The sequence below is a fragment of the Thamnophis sirtalis genome, unplaced genomic scaffold (genome assembly GCF_051295495.1).
Source record: "Thamnophis sirtalis isolate CommonGarterSnake01/CBP01778 unplaced genomic scaffold, rThaSir2_p1.2 scaffold_6, whole genome shotgun sequence".
Classification (NCBI taxonomy): Eukaryota; Metazoa; Chordata; class Lepidosauria; order Squamata; family Natricidae; genus Thamnophis; species Thamnophis sirtalis.
The window spans coordinates 20,061,670-20,082,332 of record NW_028261386.1 but is presented as its reverse complement, the minus strand read 5'-3'; the positions used below and the strand labels follow the sequence as shown (position 1 = coordinate 20,082,332).

The window sequence follows — 20,663 nt, the reverse complement described above, 5'->3', positions numbered from 1 at the left end:
TCTCTGGTGGCTGAAAGGTGGGTATTAGGAGCTCATGATTTCAACTCTGAAAAGACAGAAGCATGCCTCCTGTTTTATCTCACTTGTCCTTGGTCACAGCCTTTCCTGGAAGATGCATCTTCTCTGTATTATTTTCTGTACTTTACAAACATCAAGGGTGGTAAGAACAGGATGATTGAGCACGTCCTTCACACTTCTTAAGGAAATATTTGATTTCAGGTATTAAGCAATACTTTGCTTTGCTTCTGCTGTTCAGAGTTGCACATGGAAAATGATGCTGAATTGTTATTCCACTCATAACTATTGGATTAAGACACGTTGCATTTATATTTTACTGTTTAAGACATAATCCTATGAACACTTAATAGAGAATAAGCTCCATGGGTTTTAGCAGATTTGACTCTTGAGTAAGCAATGAACTCACTGCATAGTGAGTTTGTTTCAAAGGAAACTGGTTAGCCCGCTATATCTCCTAAGAGAACTTCTTTTATTTTATTTTTTACAATGAAAGGGGTTCTAAAGAGTTCCCAAATATTTGGGAAATAATATTTGGGCACAATTCTGTTTATAATTATGAGAGAGTCACTTCCATTGAACCCAGTAGGGCTTCCAATGAGACAAGTAGAAGATTTCACTATTAATTACATTTGATTTATATGAATGCAATTCAACAGCAGACATTTCATCTTTTTTTAATTAACATTGCAAAGGTCATTTGTGTTAGATCGGCTAAAGAAGGCACACAAAGACTCATAACAACAGCTTTTTATTGCAAGTCAAGTAAACATCCGGCTGGGGAATGGTCAGACAGCATCCCCTTTTAAAGGGATCTGTCAGACCTCCCAGCCAATGAGATTTCACTTCTGTTCCCACCAGAACAGAGGACTGTGGCTTTCCGGAGAGCCGCCACGTACTCGTTGATCGATTCGCCCTTCTTCTGGTTCCGTATATTGAACTGGTACCAGCGAACGTATTTAGATGGTTTTGGTGCATAGTGGGTCTTCAGTGTCTGTTGTAGTGCAGACCAGGATACTGTTTGTAGAGGGGTCGGTTCGGAGAGGTTTTTTGCCATCTCGAAAACTTCCCGACCGCAGTACCCTAGGAATAAGTTCTTTTTCCGGACTTCTGGAATGCCCATGAGATAGTTCACCTCCAGGAAGCACTCGAATAGTAGCATGTATGATTTCCAGTGTTCTGTAGCTGGATAAGTCATACGGCATTCTTGGGTTTTCCTCAGGACTGTTATTATATGTGTAGTTTCTATCAAATTGTGTGGAACTTATGTTTGGCTGTCTAAGCAGTGAGTTAGCCAGGTGGCTATGGAGTTGGTCAATATGCCTTCTCCAGTTTCTACCATCCTCAAGTTTTACTGTGTATGACCAAGGACTGGTAATGCTAATTATAGTTACAGGAATCCATAATGTTCCCCCGGTGTAATTTTGTGCATATACTGAATCTCCTATGTTGAAAGAACTGACTTTGCTAGTGGAGTCAGGGGGTGTTGAGATGGAATAATTTGGGTGTAGCCGGTCTAGGTAAGACCTAAGGCGGCAGCCCATGAGAAGCACAGCTGGGCTTCCCCCAGTGGTAGTAGCACTGGGTGTGATGTGTTGTATGAGTAAGTAATGATCATTTTGTGTCTGCCAATTGCCTGGGCCCATCCTATTGAGGGCTTCCTTTGCGGATCTTACCATCCATTCTGCCTGGCCATTGGAGGCCGGATGGAATAGTGTGACCAGAGCATGTCTGATTCCCTGGGCTGCTAAGAATGTTTCGAATGTCATGGCCGTGAATTGAGGCCCGTTGTCGGAGACTAATACATCGGGAAACCCATGCGTGGTGAATAGTTTCCGTAGTACCTTGATGACCGATTCTGCTGTGGTGGAACTCATCAGGACTACCTCTAACAATTTAGAAAATGCGTCCACAATTATGAAGAAAGTTTGGCCATGGACTGGTCCGTCGAAATCAATGTGTATTCTGGACCATGGTGCTTGTGGGTGCTCCCATTCCTTGGCGGGCGCTTCTGGGGGAGCTGGTCTGGACTCCTGACAGGGTTTGCACATGGCTACCCATTCTTGTATGTCCCTGTCACCAAACATAACTCCTTGCAAGAGACTTCATTTTAACAATCCCTGGGTGTCCTACGTGCAGTGCTTCTAGGACTGCTATGCGCAATTTCTCGGGAATGACTACCCTGTCCCCCCAAAACAAACAACCATTAATAACTGACAATTCATCCCGCTTAGAAAAATACATTTTGAATTCGGCCCCAACAGGCCCCTTGGAGTACCCCCTCCACACCCAGTTCAAAATTTGCTTTATAATGGTGTCCTTTGCAGAGTGACGTGCAACGTCACTAGATGAGATGGGTCCTGTTTCCAGACAGTCAATGAGGAGGACCATTGTCTTGGGGATGGGGTCAGCGAGGACTTCGGGCAATGGGCAGCGGCTCAAGGCATCCATGTGCCCTAACGTGGTGCCCAGTCGGTGGATGAGGCTGTAGGAATAAGCTGCCAGAAATATTGTCCATCTGGTCATTCGGGGAGATAGTGAAACCAGAGTGGGGCGGTCCCCCGCCAGCAGTCCTAGCAACGGCTTGTGGTCTGTAATCAGTTCGAATTTCCGGCTGTAGAGATACTCGTGGAATCTTTTTACTCTGGCTACTGCAGCCAAAGCCTCGGGGTCCAGTTGGCTGTAGTTCTTCTCAGCGGCGGATAATGTCCTGGAGTAAAATGCAATGGGGGTTTCGGCATCATTTGGCATGCGGTGGCTGAGGATTGTGCCAACACCGAAAGGGGAAACGTCACAGGTTAACACCAAAGGCAGGGTTTGGCTGTATTGGACTAGGAACGAGTCTGCTGATAATAGTCTTTTCACAGTGGCGAATGCAGTGGCCTCGGTTTTGCTCCAGGACCACTTCGTGTTCTTGACTAAGAGTTGATGTAGTGGTTCAGCAACTGTCACCTTCTGTTTGAGAAAGACGCTGTAGAAGTTAAGGAGCCCGAGGAACGCCTGTAGCTCGGTTTGATTTTGAGGTGTGGGGGCTTCCTTAATGGCTTTAATTTTTTGTGAGGTCGGGTGAATTCCAGACCCATTGATTATGTACCCTAGAAATTATACTTTGGTACATTGATTTTACATTTTTCTTTTTTAAGGTGGAGGTCCTTGTCTCTAATTCTAGCCAAAACCTTTTGTACGCGTTTTAAAAGTTGCGCTTTGTTTGCAGCTGATACAAAATATCATCAAAATAGGGGACGACTCCTGGAATCCCCTATAAAAGTCATTCCATTATACTTTGGAACAGTCCGGGAGCGATACTAACACCGAATTGCAGGCAGTTGTATTTGAATGCACCCCTGTGCGTCACAAAGGTTTGGGCCTCCATGGTAGCACCATCTACTGGCAATTGTTGGTATACTTGCACCATATCTAATTTTGCAAATATTTTTCCTGGGCCAAGGGAATGCAGTAGGTGTTGTACAACAGGTACAGGATAAGCGCTTTGTTGTAGCGCTTTATTAATTGTGCATTTATAGTCTGTGCAGATGCGTACAGACCTGTCAGGCTTGACAGGTGTCACAATTGGTTTCCCAGCGCGCATGATCAACTGGTTCTAAAATGCCCTGGCTCACTAGCTTATCAATTTCTTTGTCAATTTTTGGATGGAGAGCGAAAGGTACTCTCCTGGGCTTTAGCCTAATTGGGGCTATTGTAGGGTCTAAGTTAAAGGAAATGGGGGTACCTTTGTACTCACCCAGACCGGTGCCAAAAACATCCTCGAACTCCTTAAATATGGCTTCAGCGGCATCTTCGGCGGCGTCAGCGGCATCCTCCTCAAATGTACCTTGAAGTGTGTATATAGCAGCTATGAACAACAGCTTTGACTGCCTTAAATCAGATTCATTATCTAAATTAGTGCAATTGGATAATTCACCCTATTTAAATAAATTTTATCTACAGCAAAACTTAAAAAAAAAGTCTTTAAGCATTCTAACAAAAAGCAGTTGGACAAATATGTGTACAGCAAAGTGTTATACAGTGTTACTTAAATCTGAGTGGATTTTTCTCCACCAGTTCTGGTACTTAGTATCAAGATTGCATTATAAAATTATTATTTTTTTAAAAAGTAAAGGCTCCCTCCACCATCTCCCCCTTCCAATTTGAGGCTGTAATATTATTCCTTGTATCAGGGCATGCTGTGGAGCTTCAACAGGTAATAAGTACAATATGCATTATTGCGATGGAAACTCCAACTTTAAAAGAAGTTGCCGTCAGGTGAATAACGCTAGTTTTTATTGGAATGGTGATAGCATTTGGGCAAGAGAAGGAAGTCTTAAGATGGGCCCAGTTAATAGGTTTTAGACGGTGGAAATAGATAGGATGAATATGAAAATGGATGGAATATGAAGGAAGTCAGGATTCTCTGTCCTTCTCCTGGATTTTAAGGAAAATAGGGGCTTCTTGTTTATTTCTGTGTTTTTTGGAATTACCCTAAGCTGGTTTAATAGTTTTTTTTCCCTGTGAGTGCCATCTCAAAACTAAGAGAAATTATGCTGATCACTTTTGGCAGTTCTGGTGAAAGAGGTTTCTGGGGATTGCCAAAAAGAGATTCAGGGGATGTCTCCAGCCCCAAGGGAGTTGTGACACTTTCTGCTTTGGATGGCAAGTTCAGCTGGTGTTACTAATCAGGAATAAGGCAACTGTCTCACTTCTGAAACTTTAAACTTTGTTTTTGTAGTTTGGGCTAGGCGGTGCCCATCCTGAGATTTTAATCCCTTTCTTGCAAACTTGAGAATGAAAGCTGTAACCCAGAAAGTTGACAGCCAAATGAAATAGGCAGATCTAATCTCTTTTGCGCTCATTCAGGGCAACAGGAGCAACAGCAGCAACAACAAAAAAGCTGACACGGCTCAGTCTGTATTTGTTGAACTTTCCAGGCGTAACCTTCTCTGTTCATTGCAAGGGAGGAAATCTTCATGAACAGCCCTGCATATGAATCAGTCTTCCTCTGTTGTAATGGAGAGAGAAACTGGTATGGAAAGAGAAGTTTGGTTTGGATTGGACTTCTGCTAGAAGTAGACAATTTTGGGGTTCAGTTGGATGTATTTTTGAGTCAGGTATTAGTATTAGTGTTTAATAAATTTATAGGTGGAGCAGGGTGCTGACTCACAGGGTGGTGCATACTTAAAAATGCTTTGGACCACCCTGAGTGCAATATCCCTCTCCTGTATATTAACATTGTAACAACAACAACAACAACAACAACAACATAACTAGAACGCTGGCAGCAACCCATATCAACCATTAGCACCAGTGGTATTTGTGATGCATTTTTGAATGTTCAGATGACTGAGTTTCATATTTAATTAATAAAGTATAATAATAAGAGCCGAGGTGGCGCAGTGGTTAAATGCAGCACTGCAGGCTACTTCAGCTGACTGCAGTTCTGCAGTTCAGCTGTTCAAATCTCACCAGCTCAGGGTTGACTCAGCCTTCCATCCTTCCGAGGTGGGTAAAATGAGGACCCGGATTGTTGTTGGGGGCAATATGCTGACTCTGTAAACCGCTTAGAGAGGGCTGAAAGCCCTATGAAGCGGTATATAAGTCTAACTGCTATTGCTATTGCTATTGCTATAATAATAATAGATGTGGAAGTGCCTGGAGACAGCAGAATAGAAGAGAAAAAACTGGAGAAGATAACAAAATACAAAGACCTACAAATAAAAATAGAACAACTATGGCAAAGACAAGCAAGGATGGTACCAATTGTAATGGGCACCTTGGGTCATCGAAACTGCATGATTATGGCTGAAACATGTAAGAGTTATACTCATTGTCATTGGTGCACTTGGTACCATGTCCAAGAATTTTAAAAAATATATCAAGAAATTGCAGCTTCCTGCAATAACACCAGTGGAACTGCAAAAAACTGTGCTACTCGGAACAACATACATTTTAAGAAGATACTTGGTTGATACCTAGGTGCTGGCAACAACCTGTGTCAACCATCAATGCCAGTCAGTGGTATTTGTGACACATTTTTAAATGTTCAGTTGACTGAGTATCATATTTAATGAATAAAAGAAATAATAATAAAATAGGTATATTGATTATGGCAAATAGAAGTAGAACAGTTGTGGCAAAAGACGGCAAAGATAGCACCAATAGCAATAGGTGCCTTGGGTGCAACCCAAAAGCAACCAGAACACACTTGAACACCATTAACAATGACAAAGTCACCACCAGTCAATTGCAAAAGGCAGCTTTATTGGGAGCATCTTATATCCTGGGATGATACCTTTAACACCATCAAGCAACAATCAAACAACACCATCGAACAACACCTGCCTATTCAAGTTCCTTGGGAAGGACTCAATAAGTGGATAAAAAGCCAGTCTAAATATCTGACTGACTATGCAACCAATTGTAGCAGCAGCAACAACTATTATTATTATTTAATAAGAACAGATAAATAAAAAGAAGATGAAGAACAAAAAACAAACAAACCTCAAAACACCTGATTAAGAACTATCTTCAAGAAACAAGGAAGATTAAGCAAATAATAAATCAGCAAATAATTGCGCTAGTCAAGAAGATCGGCAGATGCAAAACCAGAATTGCACACTACATACAGAATCTCCAATTTCGGTTGAATCATAAATATTTTTACCAATCCATCAATACAGAGTCTGCAGTGAACCAGTCAACACCCAATAAAGAAGGAACAGCGTAGTTCTGGAAGCAGCGATGAGACAGCCCAAAGAAATACAGCAATAATGCAGCTTGGACAGAGGAGGTGAATAATTTTTTTTTAAAGGTGAAATGAAAGAACTTGTAATAACAGCAGAAATGGTGGGAAAAAGAACAAGGAAGATCAAGAATTAGTTCTACCCAGGTGAAGATGAACTACAGGCTTTTTTGGTTGAAACATTTGACTGATCTACACCCATTCATTTTCAAGCAGTTTAACAACATACTGCAAGGAGGTGAAATTGAAGATTGGTTAACATATGGCAAAACCTCCCTGATAATGAAAGATCCAACAAAAGGGGCAGCACCAGGCAACCACAGGCCAATTACCTTGCTAACCAACTAACTTTCAAATTGCTAGCTAATGCAGTCCAACAGCATCTAGTTGAAAACAAGCTCTTTCCACCTGAGCAGAAAGGAAACTATCCAAACAGCAGAGAAACTAAAGATCAGTTCCTAAGTGACAACATTATTTTGGAAAACTGTACAAGAAGACATTCAACTCCCTGCCACACAAGAGCAGGAAAGTTGAAGAAAACAACAACAACAACAGAAGGGCTAATTCTGGCTGCACAAGGCCAAGCCTTAAGAACAAATTCATACAAAGCCAGAATTGAGAAGACAGCAGTAGACAGCAAAAAGTACAGCTTCTGCAAAGAAGCTGAAGAAATAATAGACTGCTTAGTTAGCTGCTGCAAGAAGATACATAGACTGGCTACAAAAAAAAAGCATGACATAGTTGCAACAATCCCGCTTTGGAGTAATTGCAGGAAATGCTGTTTGTTTGCAAGCAAGGACTGGTGAGGCCACAAAATATAAAAGTAATAGAAAATGAAGAAGCTAAAGTGTTATGGGACTGTAGAATTCAAAAAGTCAAGCACCTGTCACATAATGTTCTAGACTTAACAACTGTCAATTAGAAAGAGAAAAATATCTGGACAGTGACAAGCAGAAGAGAAAGAACTGGGAAAATCACAAAAGTATTAAGACCTGAAAATAGAGGTATAACAACTGTGGCAAAAGAAAGCAAAAATAGTATCAATATTAATAGCCACCTTGGGTGCAATCCCAAAACATTTGGAGCACCACTTGAATACCATCAGCATTGGCAAAATCACCACCAGTCAATTGCAAAAGGCACCTTTATTTGGAACAGCTTACATTCTGCAGTGATATATTTAACACATCAAACAACAACATCTATCTATCCTTGAGAAGTATTTGATAGGCATATAAAAATGCCAAATGCAGTCTAAACATCTGGCTGATGGTGTGACCAACAACAATAATAATGGTTAGGAAATGAATCATAAGTTTCCACCAGTCTTAGACTGTGAATCGAAATGTAGATTACCTTCACTTAGAGCTGGGGGCTATGGGTATACCAATGGGCAGTGATGTTACAAGAATGGTTGGCCCTAACTTTGCGGGGGGGGGGGATTATTTTGTCCTTTGTCAGTTTAAGGGGCCAAAGTTAAAGCCCTTTTCTTGGTTGAAATGAATGCCTAATTAGCTTTTCTTTCAGTTCTAAATTCCCCAGTTTGGTAATTTTGGCTCTTACCTTCTGAGAAAGCAGGAGTCCCTGACTTTCCCTCCTGCTCCAGGTTGCCTATTGTTAATTATTTATGTCTTCAGATTGATGGTGCTGTAATTATAAGTATCTAATATAGACCTTTCTCTTTCTAATCTATTATCTTCGAATGGTTTTTCCTTTCAATTTTGGAAATGATGACTCCTTGGAATCTCCTCCCTCCAGATGAAGAGGTAAGAGGTAAGAGAGAGAAATTATCCATTTAATGAGCTGTTCACTATTGTAACGTTTGAGAGATTTACAAACCCATCTGGATTTGGTTTCACCCCTATTCTATCCCCACTTTTATTTGGTAAGGACTGTTCTCACCTCAGGTTTCTGGAATAGATAATGTGTGTCTTAGGTTTTAGGAAGAGATATGATATTAGATGCCCTTTGTTTCCAATGATAATGTGAAGTGTGTATGTGTGTGTCTGTGTGTGTCTGTGTATGTGTACACAACTGCCCAAAAGGTAGCCAAAAGGATGTGCCCACTCTTATGGCGATAGTTTTGAAACTTTCAAACTCTGTGATGCTCATGTATCCACGGGGAACTTTTAGCTAGACAAGATTAACAGGAGAAAAAAAATAGTTCCAGCAAATATTCAAGTCTGAAAATTGTCCATATTTATTTTAAACATACAGGTGGGTTGATAATTTCTGCTATAGAAGATTAATAATTTCAAATAGACCACAACCGGCTGGAATGCTAAATCAAACCCAACAAAATATCATGTTATATGTAAAGTTGCGCATTTGAGTATCCCACATGCTCTTCTTCGCTATGCTTTTCTACTTCCCTGGATCTGATTTATGTGCAGAGTGCAAGTGTGCTCCCAAAGCCATCCAGATATTGACACCAAGTTGTAATTTATTGTAAGTAGAAAGCAAAAAAAAAAGTTTTTAAATATATTTGCTAAAAATTGTAATTTTGACTTTAGTTTATTATAATTTGCCTACTCCTTAGGATGTGACCCCAGCATCCACCTGTAGTTTACTGAAAGGTTGTACATTTCCAAAATATGGAGCAATCTCATAAGATAACAGTATTCTTCCTGTAGGTGGCAACATTAAATTAGCAATCAGCCAGCCATTCTGCAGCCTTACAAGAGAGTTCTCCAGTAGAATAAAATTGTTTTTCAGCCAGTAGAAGGCAGTGCAGCCTCTGTCCTGAAGTTGGGTGGAATAAGTTTCAAGAGGCAAAATGCTGGGTGGGATTAATGAAAACACCTGCTGGTTTTTGTAGAATGCAAGTTTGTTTACTGAGAATGCAGTGTTTGGCGTTGCATAGCCAGTGTCTCTTCCTCACATTTTTAAACACTTGAAAAGCATTTCCTCAAATATTTACCTCAGCTCCCAGAATTCCTAGCTGGCTCAGGAATTCTGGGATTTGAAGTCCACAAGTCGTAAAAGGACCATGGTCCCCCCCCCAACTCTCCACTGTAAAAATTAAACGTTTATTATGAACCAGAGTTTTTGGTCATCTAAGTTTCAAGAAGCATCTTTGGATATCTTTTTGTCTTGCTGTTTGGAGAAAGTCTATATAAAGCCTATATTAATAGATGGGAAAGGTAAGGACCACACAGCTAGGACATGGATACAAAATGAGTGTCATCATCCTTTTTTTGTTGAAGTTTGGGTGTGTTGCACATTTTACTAATCTATTAATCACGTATCACGTCCATACAAAGGAATGAAACTTATTGCCTTTCAGATTTGGTTTACAATTCCTATAAACCTTAGCTCTGGGGTCTCCAACATGGAACCCAAGGAGTCCATTTTCTCAAAATATGGGAAGATGTCATATATAGATGGCCTCTTCTGGCACTGTCTTTGTTTCTAAGAATGCCTCTTTGCCTTAAATCAGGGGTCGGCAACTTGCAGCTCTAGAGCCACATGTGGCTTTTTCATTCCTCCGTTGCAGCTCCCTGTTGCTGGTCAGGGCTACAATTTTGAAAGGAGCTTCCATTTTTTTCGGGGGGACCACTGTGCGCCAGGAGGAGGCTATGGCAAGAGCTGGGTTTTTTTGGTTGGCTCCACAATTGACAGGGCTTTTGGCTAGCACAGGCAAAGGATGCCACGCTAGGAGGAAACTATATTGTGCGGGAAACTATATTGTCCATTTGGCTCCAAAATTGAACGGGGGCTTCCGGTTAGGACCTTTGTAGCTCTTTTGAGTGTTTAAGGTTGCCGACCCCTGCCCTAAATGAATTGCAAACGCTCTCTTAGATGAGTGAAGCCCAGTGCTTTGTTTGGAAGTGTCCCAGCACGTGCCATTTTTGCAAGCCTGTGCACACGTCAAAAGTCCGAATAGACTTGGGTTGCTACCAGATGATGAGATTGACAGCTGCTGCCCAGACAGAGGACCACTGTACATCCCTTTGCCTCAGAGAGATTCCTCTTGACTGCAGTATTCCCTACGAGACCTTCCTATTTAGGGGAAAGGCTTTTTTTTGGTGGAGGGGGGCGGGGGAGAAGCCCCAAGCAGTTCTTCAGCAGGAAACAGGATAGCAAGAAGTAACATATTTGGGCTGGAAAGAGGAACTAAAGAGAAAATGTTTCCGAGCTTCTGAACAAAGGGTTGTCACTGTATAAGAATTTGGGAAATCCAAGGGAGCAAAGAGAAAACTCTATTTGTCTCTAAGGAGCAGGTCAAGAAATGATTTTAGCCAGATATCAACGGTGGGATATACAGGAAGTCCTCAACCTATGACCACAATTGAGCCCAACTTTTATGTTGCTAAGCGAAACATTGCTTAAATGAATGTTTGCCTCATTTTATGACCTTTCTTGCCACAGTTAAGTGAATCACTGCAGTCAAGTTAGTAAAACGGTTTTAAGGGAATCCGTCTTCCCATTGACTTTGCTTGTCAGAAGATTGCAGAGGGCGATCACACGATCCTAGGACACTACCCCCGTCATAAATGTGAGTCAGTTGCCAAGTGTCTGAATTTGGATCACGTGACCAGGGAGATGCTGCAACGGTTGATCATACGTCACTTTTTTCAGTGCCACTATAACTTTGAATGGTCACTAAGCGAACTGTTGTAAGTTGAGGACTACCTGTGTGTACATCTCTAAGTCTGCTGTGAAAACCAGTTTGGTGTAGTTTTTAAGGCACCAATTTAGTAACAGGGAGACCTCTAGTTTTAGTTCTGCTTTGGGCACAAAGCCAGTTAATAAAATCTCCCCCCCCTTCCCCCCCACCTTGAGCGCGAAGAGACAGTGACTTTGTGTCATGAGGGAGGTTATCCAAAAATGATGAATTATTCAGTCACTGTTTTGATAGTGCTTTTGAACTAAGTGGCAGGCACTGTTCTCATTAAAATGTCTAAGCATTTGTATTATATGTTACTCTATGGCTAAGCATTGGTGTTCATCAAAATACTGCAACTGCATTCATTTGGCAGGACAGTTTCTTGCGCTTTCTATTTATTTCAAAATGTGTTTTTGAAATATATGTGAAAAAATAGGTAATATTTTTTTAAAATTAAAGGTATGTTTAGAAAACCATAGAATGGTCCCGTTATAAAGAGCTCAGGAAAGATCCTACCACCATTTGTAAGTGACAGGTTGCAGATTTAATAGCTTTCTGTTTGATTCCCAACTCTTTCTTTCCTTAGCTAAGGCTGGTAGAAAGAATTGCAAATTTATCTCTTTTCCTGTGTGAATGCTATATTCCCACAATAAGATAGGCTAGACTCAGGACTGCAATTGGCCCAAGGGGCACTTTATAATGAGGTTCTACATTAAGCTGTCTCCAGCCAAAATTTGAAATGCTGATCTCTATAGTGCCTTTTAAAAAACAGAGACAAGGTGTGTTTAGTCAAGGCTATAGTTTTCCCAGTTGCAATGTATGGCTGTGGAAGTTGGACCATAAGAAAGGCTGACCACCAAAGAATTGAGGCCTTTGAACTATGGTGCTGGAGAAGACTCCTGCGAGTCCCTTGGACTGTAAGGCAATCAAACCAGTAAGTCCTAGAGGAGATCAACCCTGTCTGCTCCTTAGAAGGCCAGATCCTGAAGATGAAACTCAAATACTTTGGCCACCTAATGAGAAAGAAGGACTCACTGGAGAAGAGCCTAATGCTGGGAAAGATTGAGGGCAAAAGAAGAAAGGGACGACAGAGAATAAGATGACTGGATGGAGTCACTGAAGCAGTCGGCATGAGCTTAAATAGACTCGAGAGGATGGTAGACGACAGGAAGGCCTGGAGGAACATTGTCCATAGGTCACGATGGTTCAGACACAACTTCTCAACTAACAACAGCAACAGCATAGTGCCTTTTGCAGGCTCACTATTCAATGACAGTCAGTACATTGTGCAACTGTTCTTTTCTGTTTATATGTTTAAATGCATATATATGAGTTACTTTAGTAACCTGTTTAAATGTGTTCTATGAATGTATCCAGAAATTAGTAATATAGGCTGGATACACACACACACACACACACACACACACCAAAAAAATCACCAAACCACAGTTAATGCAAATACAGGTAATCCTGGACTTACAACAGTTGACTTAGTGACTGTTCAAAGATGTAACAGCAATGAAAAAAGTGACTTATGACCATTTTCACACTTATGACCATTGCAACATCTATTGCACTCACTCACATGCCCACCCCTTAATTTAATGCCACCTGGGCCGTGCCCCCTGCACATGCATGCATGACACCCCCGCTACCCCGTGCATGCGTCCACGGCTTTCTTGAAGCCTGGGGAGGGTGAAAATGGCCTCCACCACCCACCGGAGGCCCTCTGGAGGCCAGAAATGGCCCGTTTTCTGACTTTCAGTGGGCCCAGTAGGTCCGTTTTCGCCCTCCCCAGGCTCCAGAGGCTTTCTAGGAGCCCCGGGAGGACAAGAAACAGCCCAATATGCAAACCAGAACTTCGGGACCGGACTTCCGGGTTGGCCATTGGGGCGTTTTTCACCCTCCGGAGGGCAAAAAATGGCTGAAAATCAGCTGGCCAGCACACGCATGCATGCTGGAGCTGACAGGGCAATGCCTCCTGTGCCATCAGAAATGGGTCCGTGTGCCACCTGTAGCATGCGTGCCATAGGTTTACCATCAAGGGGCCTACAACATGAAAATTGTGGTCATAAATCAAAGACTACCTGTACTCTTGACTTGGATCATTCTGGACTATTTACAAGGTGTTCTGCAATGTCAAAATGTAGCCTGTGTACAACAGCTTCATGAATAAGGTTTCAATTAATGTCCCTCATAGATTTTACTGAAACTTATCAGTGAGAACGTGGAAGTAATGTTACTGGAAATCTTTGCTGAATAGAACGATCCTATATGTATTACAGGGCTGGGGGTAACAAGAAGGGCATTAATGAGTAATGCCATGCTAGGATAAGGGCTGGTGTGGAATTTCAATCTTTAATTTATCTTCATCAGTCTGTAATTCACCTAATTGCAGCACAGGATTAGGCTAGGCTGGATTCAAAAAGCTCAGCATGGGAACAACAACTACAGAGTCATTTTCTCTGCATGCTGGGAGAAGCTTCACCTACCCAAACGGTAGTCACACCATGTAACTCCTACAGCCCAGGAACAAAAGTAGAGAAAAAAAAGAGAGAGAGAGAAGAAGCTGGGATGGGAGAAGAAAGGGAAGAGCCATCTGGCTGGGCATCCCACAATCTGGCCCCTTCGGATTAAAAGAAACGCCTGGGCAGCCAGCCAGAGGCTTCCCAAAATAATTGGGCCTCCATGGATAATTATAGCTCTTCCATGCCACTCGGAGGCGGCAGACTCCACATCTGTACCCTGCGGCTTGAGAGTGGTCTGCCTTCATCCATCCTATCCCAGCTAAGGAGTTCACTTTTCTGCTCTGACATTGGAGTCAAGGAGCCCGACTGGAAACGGAGGCCTAAAGAAACACTAGAAAGGAAGGAAGGATGCTAAAAGGAACAGGGTGACAACAGAGTTATTGAGCAAACTTTGGTGAGCCCAGCATCCCAAGATAATTGGCAGGCAGTGATGTATGTGCTTGTCTAAATGCATCTAGGTCAGCTTTGTTTTGATAAAAGACCCACATGTAAAGATTTGGGGAAAAGGAGAAGCACTGATTGGTCTCCCCACAGCATCTCCCAAGTTGTACCCACTCCAAACTGGGATGGTTTCCAATATAAGGTTTAGCTGGGGAAACAGACAAAGCAACTACAGGTTGCTTCTTGACTTACAAGGGTTTGTTAAGTGACCGTTCAAAGTTATAACGGCACCGAAAAAAGTGACTCATGATCTGTTTTTCAACATTTCCAGCATCCCTGTGATCAAAATTCAGACGCTTGGCAATTGCTTCATATTTATGACTGTTGCTGTATCCCGAGATCCATGTGGTCCCTTTTTGAAACTTCTGACAAGCAAAGTCAATGGGGAAGCCAGACTCATTTAACAACTGTGTTTCTAAGTTATCTACTGATGTGATTCACTTAACAATGGTGGCAAGAAAGTTGTAAAATGGGGCAAAACTCACTTAACAAACGTCCCAGTTAGCAAAATAAATGTTGGGCTCAATTTGTGGTCGTAAGTCAAGAGTTACCTGTAGTGGTAAAAATAGGACTGACCAAACTCTGTCAAAATCTTTGTTGGTTTAGGCCTCTTATACCTGCAGTTGGAGGTGTATAACTTTGTAATGGAGGGGTTGGGCATGGTTTAAAAAAAAAACACGTGGGCCAAGATTCCTGTAAGTTGCAATCAAAGATCACATGATGTGCGAATCCTGCCAACTGTATGTGTGTCAATCTGCTCCAGGAGAGCTGTTCATATGGCAGTGGAGCTGAAAGTCTTAGGTTCAACATCAAGCACACAACTTCCCTTTCACTCTTCTGCTCTGATTTCCTTGATGGTGGAGGCTGCCCTTGTAGACTATATACTGTCTTCCCTGGTTCCAAGCACTTGTAAGTGGAGACATCTCTTGCAAACAATCTGCATCAGAGCTTATTCTGATATTTACAGTGTTATCCCCATCACTACTTTCATTGTGTTGAGATTCTTCTTGGGATACCATCTTCATCCGATGCAGAATATTTTAGGCTTCTCTTTTATCCCAAAGGTGCTTTTTTCAAGAGGCAACTGGGCCTTCTGGTTTTCCTTTGAAGAGGTTTCGCTTCTCATCCAAGAAGCTTCTTCAGCTCTGAGAAGCAAAACGTCTTCAAAGAAAAACCAGAAAGTCCAGTTGCCTCTTGAAAAAAGCACCTTTGAGACAACCATGATCTGGATGACCAAATATCGCCAGAGACAGACTCCTACTCTTTTCTTCACCACAAGTCCCCTTTTGTGGCCATGGATCATGGCTATGGACCCCCAAAATTTAACTCAAGATTTAAATCATAACATTTTTTCAAGCCTTCGCTGAACCCCTGCAATGACATCATAACCCCTGCCCCCGGAGTCCAGGGACCACAGGTTGAGAACCATGATCTAGGTCAATGCTTACTCCCTTTTTTTCCTTATCCACAGCAAAATCAAGGAAAAGCAACTTCATTTTCAAAACAATTGTGCCAAACCTGCTTTGTTAGATTGCGCAGATCCAAAATGAAATCTGCACAAGATTTGCTTTCATTTTATTGAAATATTTTTGTTTTAATGTTTTGACATTTTCCTATTCAGACAAGCTGACATATATAAAGCAAACAGTGCAATAGTGATGTAATTAATGAGGTAGCTTTATTAAGTCCAGGCTGCCTTGATAGGCCACATTTAAAAAAGAAAAAAAGTTTTATAACTCTGTTTACAAGTTAAGGTGAGCTCACTGAATTTGATATCTTTTTTAAATATGAAAAGTTGATAAAAGGAGTCAGTCTTATTAGCTATGCATTTTTAATATTTTTCTTCACTAATCTTGTTTTAATATCTTCTTAACTGATGCTGATTCTGAGCAGATACTGAGGCTGTTTACTAGGAAGCTAAGAGATGGTGACATTAAGATTTTTAGGCTACATCACCTTCAAATGAAATAGGAATTTTGTGGGATTTTGTGTTCCTGCATAGAAAAAGTCCCAGTTAAGTTTACCTTGATCCTTGATTTAATTTTACAAATCAGTTCTTGCAAGTACAACATGGACACAATTGCCCGAGTCCTTGCTTTCTAAGACACTTTACCGAAGTTTTTGTACCAAACAGTTAAAAGCATTGCAAATAGTTTCCTTCATGTGCATACATCGTCCAGGATTGAAATTAATCTCAGAATTCTGAACATGATCAAAGACACTTTCTTTCAAGCCTTTGAAACCTGGGGTGGCTTAAAGGAAGCTTCTAATCTCCCCATTTCATTTTCCTTTTTATTTTTATTTTCCACCTCCTGACATGTACTGCATGTTGTTTGCATGCTCAGAACTTTTTTCTGTCTTTTCTGCCAACTTTGTTATACAAATAGTCCTTGACTTATGACCATAACTGAGCTGAGAATTACAGTTGTAAGTCATTATGGTTGTTAAGTGGGTCACAATGTGAACAGAACCAATTTTACAACTTTTTTTGTGTGACAATCACTAAGCAAATCCCATGGTTGTTTGTGAACGGCACGGTCAATAAACAAATAAATTGTACACAATGGGCATTTTTTTTGCAGGAAATAGAAGTAAATGCTGGAAATTAAAATAAAAATAGAAAATCAGTCACATGACTGCAGGATTAAGGTGAGCCAGATGCCATGCACCCAAAATACAATCACGTAACTGGGGGGGGGGATTGTGGCCATTATAACTTTGAAATTGGGGAGTATAAGTAGCTGGTTTGCTACTTATTTGTTATTATTTTATTTTATTATTATTATTTGCAACACAAATAGGGATACAGTGGCTCAGTGGTTAAGATGCTGAGCTTGTCGATCAGAAAGGTCAGCAGTTCAGTGGTTTGAATCCCTAGCGCCGTGTAATGGAGTGAGCTCCTGTTACTTGTCCCAGCTTCTGAAAACCTAGCAGTTCAAAAGCATGTAAAAATGCAAGTAGAAAAATAGGAACCCCTTTTGGTGGGAAGACAACAGCGTTCTGTGCGCCTTTGGCATTTAGTCATGCCAGCCACATGACCACAGAGATGTCTTTGAATAGTGCTCCCTCTTCGGCTTTGAAATGGAGATGAGCACCGCCCCCTATAGTCGGGAACGACTAGCACATATCTGCGAGGGGGAACCTTTGCCTTTACCTTAAGTAGTTGTTTGAACAATTGCTAAGTGACCAGTCCTAAGTTGAGGACTATCTGTATTGAGAATTTGGGAGTGTCCTGGATTCCCAGTTCTGCATCTAAAATCTGTCCAATGACCGAAGCAGTATATATATATTTTTCTGATAGCGAACCCAAATTCATACGTTCTTCTTCTAAATGAGTGCAGTTCTACATTTGGGGATTGTTTCTCTTTAAAAATCCTTTCCAGGCTGAATGATGGCTCTAAGGTTCCTATTCTTCCTAGATCTAACTCAATGCACTTCTGAAGGTGACATTCAGTCAGAGATTCAGTTCCCAGAACAAATCCTGAGAACCAGAAAGTTCTGCATTCCTCACACGTCCATAGCAGCCCTCATTATTCATCCATCAAGACCTACGAGATGAATGCTGGCACAGAAAGCAGATCTACTGCTGAAACTCAGGCCGTAGTCTACCCATGTCCAGAGCCATCATCTTCCACAGCATTTTGGCCTCCGAGGTTTTTGGCAGTTTTTTTTTTTAAAACAGAATCTTCCAGTTTTAGATCTTTTTGCTTATGCTCAAGGAAACACCGGCTAAACAAAACCAACCTATTTTTTTAAAAAACTTTGTATCCTCCCATCTTCATTTTGATTAGGCGAACTTGTTCCTTTAAGTCAGCAGTCACCAACTGGTGGCCCACAAGAAAAATTTGGTGGTCCGTAGAAAAATTATTTGCATTTTTTAGATTGCGCTAAATCCTATTTGTCTTTTTTAAAAAATCATATTAGTGGTCTACGGGATTTAAAATTATCAATTTAGTGGTCCCTGAGGTCCAAAAGGTTGGTGACCCCTGCTTGAAGTGACTTTAACACGTTAAAAGCCTATCGTGAGAACACAGCACCTTTACAGCGCAGTTTTCCAAAGATGCGGGGAAAACCTCTGAAGCTTGCACAAGGAGAACACCTTGTGGAATCACACTCCTCCTGTACAGGCTTTCTGGCTCAGAGGATGCCATAGGTATGCATGCTGCACATGCTCAGAGGCACTGCCCTTTTCAAGTTCTCTCGAGGCAGGAGGCGGGGGGGGGGGGGAGAGAAAAAGGCTCAGAAGTTATCAGCAGGAGCCTGCTGGTGTTTCTCCTTGTAGCTCAGGGAGAGCTGCGGCTCTTCCCTCCAGGCTGCTGCGGTGCTGCTTCGCGGCTCCCCCTCCCGTCCGGTCCCAGTCACATGCCTGCCTGCAGCCTCCGTTAATCCTGCGCCCGGCCTGAGAGGGACGGAGCGAGCCGAACAGCTTCACCTGGCGGCGCGGCGGGAGGACTGGAGTCGCCGGATTTGCTGCCCCTGCAGTGGGTAAGCCAGTCGGGGTCTCCCGCCGGGGGGGGGGGGGGCGGAGCGGCTGGGGCAGGGAAGTCGGGAAGCGGAGCGGCTGCCGTTGCGGTGGCACCGAAACGCGCCGCCGTCCTTTTCCCCACGGGGAGCCAAAGGCGGATCGCGCGAATGGTTTTGCGCGGCGTCGTTGGCGCCCGTCGGGGTGATTGCTTCATGGTGTCCCCTCCACCCGGGAAGGGATGCTTTTGGGTCTAAGTAAGGCCGGGAGGGCCCGCATTTCTTCATCCCGTCTCCGGGTGTCACCGGCGGTTGGAGAATCGGCGATGCAGGCGAAAGTAGGCGCTGCTGCTTTCCAGCCCAGAACTTTCTCTTGGGATTCGTTTGGAAGGGACGACCATTCTTCCTTTTTGGAAGAGGTGGAAGTTTGGATACCGCAGGACAGCGGTCGTCTGAGCGTGTACAGAGTTTTTTTTAATTATTATTATTTCAGGCCATTACGTAAGCAAGGAGCCAGTGGCGCATAGGTTATAAGTCGCGTTTCATCGTTCCTACTTTAAGCCTGGACCGCACGCTTAAGGAAGGGGGGGGGGGGCAGGGGCTTTACTTTTTCTGCGCGAGCATCCAAAACGAACCTGATTCAAACGAGGAAATCTGGGAGTCTGGAAACGGTGGCAGGAAATCTGGAACTCATCCCATTCTCTCTGGCCCAGCTTTATGGCTTGCAGAAATGGGTTGAGAATACCAGCCTATCTCAATAGGCCTTTGACCATTGAGCTGAGGTGTGATATATGCGAAGCATTTGATGATACTCACAGTAGCTGTTTCACCCAATTCCCTTAATTGGATCAGTGGATCAGTGAAGGACTAGCAGATGCATTACACCCCAACATGTGTTTAATGCTAGCCTTATTTTTTTCCCTTTGGTTGTTGCAGCCTGTGTGCAACCCAGATTCCTTAGTTAAATGATGATTTCAGGTGAATCCAGATCCTGGATTAATTTAGAAATAGATGGGCTGTGTTAGTGCAGACAGAGTGAAGCAAAGCATGATGATCTCTTCATAGGCCAGTGTCTTGCTCTTTTTTGGGGGGGGTGTCCCCTACCACAGGATGTCTCTTCTCTTCCAATAAAAAGGATCCCCCCCCCCATTGCCCTGCATTTAGCCTTTCCTCCATGTAGTGGATAGCTATTTGTGACATATTTACAGTCCAAGCATTACCTATGGGGAAAAATACTTTTCGGGGTGCCTCTGGTGCAGAGTATTCTAGCGCGGGGGTTCCCAACTGGGGGGTGCTTGCACCCCCTGGAGGTGTGAGACAATATACCAGTGGGTGGAAAAACTTGGGTTTAGACGTTTCAAAATTAGAGTGTATATGGATAATTCAAACCAGGTATTTACTTTTGTAAGGGGTGCGAGAATATATCTAAAGTGTTCTAGGGGTGCGGGATATAGAAAAAGTTGGGAACCCCTGTGCTAGAATCTAGTGGGATGTTGTTCCTGAGCAGATATTCCTGATGGTTTTTCCAACCTGCTGTCATTGAGCCAGTTGAGTGAAACCTTGAGACCACCACTAATTCCAACCAAGAGATCATCCATCCTCTGCAATTCAAAATTTGATTTTGATAGATGCAAATAGGTTGACAGAATGGAATTTTCTTTTGTTACAGCGTACAATGTAATCTGGAGTTTGAGATAACGATGGATGCTGAGACTCTCTCTGCCTCTGACACAGAGCACTCCTCAGAGCCTTTCCCCAGACTCCAGGACTGGCCCATGTTCCTCCCCAACATGCTCACTGTCTGAATCTGCTGCCAGCTCTGCTAGCTGCTGGCGAGCCACAACACTAGGTAACATCTTCAGCGGAGTTTAAG

The 20,663-nt window shown here is 42.6% G+C and overlaps 1 protein-coding gene across 3 annotated transcripts in view; it reads left to right on the top strand.

The window, feature by feature from the left end:
- Positions 1-18,724: 18,724 nt before the first annotated feature.
- The window catches only part of SEPTIN4 (septin 4), a 49,458-nt gene continuing 47,519 nt past the window's right edge, over positions 18,725-20,663 (top strand). The window contains exon 1 of one of the 3 annotated variants that reach the window (XM_087717331.1): positions 18,725-18,814. The gene's annotated coding sequence lies outside the window, so the exon portion shown is untranslated. The remainder of the gene's footprint in view (positions 18,815-20,663) is intronic. The other 2 variants (XM_087717330.1, XM_087717329.1) reach the window with 2 other exon arrangements.